Raw genomic sequence first — 4,790 nt, 5'->3', positions numbered from 1 at the left:
CTAAGTGCATACCAAAGTGGGGGAGCGTGCAGTTTATAAAACTTAATACCACAAAGCAGTTGGGGTACAACTCAGGGAGTTCAAGGAGACATGGCAGATGTTGAGACTAGATATGTTAGGGGGTCTAGAGAGGTTCTTGGAATTTAAGGGTGTAGGAACAGCAGTGGACATTTTTGGAATTTAAGGGTGGGGTGAGGGCTTGCAGAAACAGAAGTTCTGTGAGATAAGCACACATCTTACAGCAGGTAACATGGTTCACTAAGACAGCACATACAGAACAGGATGGCGGCGCTTTAGTCAGGTTATAACACTATTGACCCATCTATCTGTGTCTCCATCCTGTTGCTGGCAAAATTATGGGAAATGTCCTCTTACCTATCAAAATCTACTTCCCAGGGATCCCTGCTGCAGGTGCCAAATGTAGGGTCTTGCTGTTCTCTTGGTGCTTCCTGGGTGGAAATGGCAAGAGGATTTAGAAAATAAAGATAAGAGATAGTAGTTGCAGTCAGGAGGTGGATCATACCTGATTAGCAAAGGACCTGAAGAACAACAGTAGGATGGGGCCAGGGAAGATAGCTCAGTAGAATAAGTGCTTGCCTGGCAAGGGCCTGAGTTTAATCTGTGATTCCACCAAGAAAAAAAAAAAAAAAGAAAAACAAACAAACAAACAGCAGTAGGGACTTTTAAGACAGAAGGTTGCCTAGCGACTAATAGTCAACAATGTCCAGGGGAGATGTTTTGCTCAAGAGTTAAGTACCTTGACCGCTTTAGGCAATGAGGCCTCACCTTGCCCTCCCACATATGATCAATTTCCAACTTTATTAGCTCCCTACATGTTCTGTTCTTCAAAACTAACTATCACTAAATTACCATCATTATTAGCATCAGTCACCCTGAAGTTCAAGAAGGATTTTTATCGTCAGTATTTGAGAGGGAAAATTTAATACAGAACACAAAATTTATAGGATTATTATTATTATTATTATTATTATTATTATTATTATTATTTTTGGTGGAACCAGGGATTGAACTCGGGACCTTGCACTTGCCAGGGAAGCACTTATTCTACTGAGCCATCTCTCTGGCTCCTATAGGATTATTTTATAATATTCACCCATTGTGTCCAATGCAGGAGAGTGCAGGAAATCTGTCCGTGCACTAGTGACACAAAGAATCCATCTGAAGGTATGGATCCCCAGCCAACTCCTGCAAAAATCCAGCTGAAGACCTAGCATGCAGGGCAATGCCTCATGTAAGTCTGTATCAAGGATCTGCCTTGGGAAGGCTCACAGGCAATGTTGGTAACCAGAAAGTCCATACCAGCAGGATGAAGGGTCTGCACTAGCAGGCTAAGAGATCTGCACTGGAGCTAAGAAGCAATGCTCAAGGTAAGGACTACAGCTGCACCCCAAACAGCTACAGTCATCCTCAGTGAGAACAATGACCTAAGCTTTTCCAGTGATGAAAACAGTCAAGTTCATATCAGGGAAACCGATGAAACAAGCTTCTCCAGAGGAACCAACAGGGCAGCGTCTTCCCCACAGTTCTCATTTTACACTGTTGTCTAAAATCCTCAGGTAGGCCCTCCACACCCAGAACCATGCTGATTCAGTTTGGGTGGGTGTTCCAAGTTGACCACCAGTTAAGCTTTAAGAGTAAAACTAGATTTTGAAGGTTACTGTGTCCAGGACCTAGGGTTAGGGAGGGGAAACTACTCAAGAGTAATATAACTTTTTTTCTTCTTTTTTTTTCTTTTTGTGGCTGGCTCAGCCCACCCTGGGGGAAAGATTGATGTGGCATGTGGTGCCAGGAATTGATCTGTGGTGCCTGTGCACCTGCCTAGGCTTGGCTAAGTGGGCACTTTAAACTACTGAGTTGTCTTGCTGGCCTATGAATAATATAACTCTTTATAAAGTTTTAAATTACTTTATTTTCTTCCCTCTATTGTGTCTTTGGCACAAAAACGTCAAAGAAGGCAAGCACATTATTTAATTTTTATTTTTTAAGAGTTTAGTACTCAGGGGGCTGTGATTTATCCCAATCACACATAAATGATCAGTAGATGTGAAGCTGTGTCACCCTGTGGTCTGATCTGAACACTGGCTTCTTCTGAAGATGGAAGGCTCTGAGCTTGGCATCAGCAGTCACCATCCTGTGTCCTCTTCAGGTACATGTGTCTGCAAACACACTGTGTGTGAAGTGTGATTCCTCAGTTGCCCTTCCTAGAGCCTGAGGACCTGGAGAGAACCTGAGAATGAGGTCAGCTCTGCATCCCCTCACTCTCACCAGCCTTCAGGCACTCATTTGTCAATGCCTCTAACTGAGCCTTCCTTCTGTATACTTTTCACACAGAAGCCAGAAAAATCATGGAAAGACAAACCACACCAGTTCTCCTCATGTAATCCATTCTTTCACATGATTTCTGGAAGTTCCTGTATAAGATTCCAGGGAGCCTGTTGCTTCCTTACCACAAGGAGCATCAACAGAAAGGCAGCAGAATATCACATACTGCAGCTGGCGTTGGGAATACAACCTACACTTCTCTTTACAGATCCTCTTCATCCTCAACTAACACTCTGTACCCTCAGTAGGCTTCTGGTCAGTGTGGAAGGGGTGGTCGACCATTAGAGACCTTAGCATTTCATCTCCACATCCTGTTGGTTTTTGGGTTACTGCTTTAGTTTATTTATGATTAAAACTGCACAGTGGTCTCAGCAGGTGTTCAGATGAATCACCTGCGTGACAATCATGTTCCTTGCTCTGCTTATTGTACAGTAACTGCTGTGCATCCTCTGATGATTAAGCATTTTTTTTGCTCCTTGAATGCCTTCAGGGCACTTTTGGCTGGCTGGAGGGTTGTGGGGATCGAACTACAACCACCTGAGGCTGATTCTGATGATTGACATCAAGCTCCATGCCAATCTTCCTGTCGAGGTGCTCTTCCTGATCACTAGGTGCATAAAGTAAGGAATCCAAGTGCTAAGTGACAGTTTTAGCTTGCAGCTGAGTGGAGTTTTGCTGTGTCTTTTAGGAAAGGCCTTCTTATTTTAGGGAGTAGGACAGCTAAACCCAAGAACAAGAAAAGGGCCAGCCTGATGCCTCAGTGGACTAAAGTGCCTGCCTAGACAGAACACAGCTGCTGGGGTTTGATCCCAGTATGCTGTGCTGGCCATGCCCCTGGGGCACACTAAGACAGGGATTGAGACTGGTGTGGTGGTGCACTCCTGTAATCCTAGAACTTGGGAGGCAGAAAACAGGAGGATCACTACAAGTCCCAGCTATCTAGTGAAACCCGGTAGACCCTGTCCTAAACATAGAAAAGATAAAAGTAAAAGAACAAGAAGCAGAGATTCCTTCAGTGGGTCAGTGGGAGGCTAAGCCTATCTGCTCTTGAGTATACCCTTTTATACTTCATTTAATCTTCTATTTGGTGTCACAGTACTATGTAACATGGTACCAGCTCTCCTTAGGACTCTGTACCTTCTCTTCCTTCATGGCTATGGGTACAATCTTCTTAGCAGTTGCTCCACATATGAAAGTTCTTGGTAACCTGCATATACTGTGTGCTAGAAGAAGATGCCATATTTTCTTATAGATGCTGACTACAGTTCTTTCATGGGTAATTCCAACACTGATCACTTTGTAGCCTCCAGGTAACACAGTAGCACATGTCATATGAACTCCATGGTCATGGATTCATTTCCAGTTCTCTTTACTGGAATCTGGTTATAACAAGTACTGAGACAATCTTGCTCTCTGAGTTCCTATGAGCATGAAAATTCAGCTGATATCTAGAATATGTGTCTGTCCTCCAAGTATAAATTGATAAGTTGTATAAGATGGAAGGGATCCAGTGGAACTGCCATTTAGCTAAGCAGTCACACTCAGCCTCAGTAGCTACCAAGATGGAAATTTGGGAGAATAACCTATATCAGCTTTGGTATGTGGGAACCTATGATGGGGACTCCTTGTTGCCATGGTGACTGCTCCTGGTAGAAAATCATAGGATAATCACATCAACAGGTCTCATCCACTGTTAGGGTGGTTCCTTATACCTCTCCTGCCTGGGAGTCTCAGATGCACATTAACATGTGCTGAGGAGGCTTTTCACTTGACATTCAATCCCTTATATCCAACTTCATGCCTTTCCCCAAGACCTAATTGGCCTCAGCCATCCAGTCCAGCTGGCCACCCCTACCATATGTCTTATCCTGAGGTCCTTCTTCATTCCACACAGAGTGGAGAGCAAGGTATGCTTTACTCCCTGGAGGTTTTTGGGCAATACCTTCTTTCAAGGGCAGTTAGCAGGGGCCAGGGATATAGCTAAGCAGCACAGCACTTGTCTGGCTAGCATCAGGTGCTGAGTTTGATTACAGGTACCAGAAAAAGAAGGGCACAAATCAGTGTGATAGTACCAAAGCTAAGTCCATTCCTGAGGGAAGCAACCAAAGTGCGCTAACCAGCAGCAACCCAGGAACTGGGTCATGGGTCCATTGTTCCTGAAGAGAAGCCAGGGCAATGAAACCTGGTGCCAGTTCCTCTCCACCATGCTTTCAGGGCATGTCAGACTATGGCTCACTGGCTTCTCTCCACATCAGCTGTCACCTTTTACTATATGGTAACTCTTCTCCAGGGAAAGGCAACTCTTGCTTAAATTCAGGGAATTTGATGGACTTAGTTCACATATCACAACTCTGGACATTCTAGAAGCCCCAAAACTTCTTAGGTGTTGATTTTTAAAAAAATTTTATTTATTTATTTGTGTGTGTGTGTGTGTGTGTGTGTGTGTG

The sequence above is a fragment of the Octodon degus genome, unplaced genomic scaffold, assembly GCF_000260255.1.
Source record: "Octodon degus isolate 3935 unplaced genomic scaffold, OctDeg1.0 scaffold00488, whole genome shotgun sequence".
NCBI classification, from domain to species: domain Eukaryota; kingdom Metazoa; phylum Chordata; class Mammalia; order Rodentia; family Octodontidae; genus Octodon; species Octodon degus.
This window is presented reverse-complemented; position numbering follows the sequence as displayed.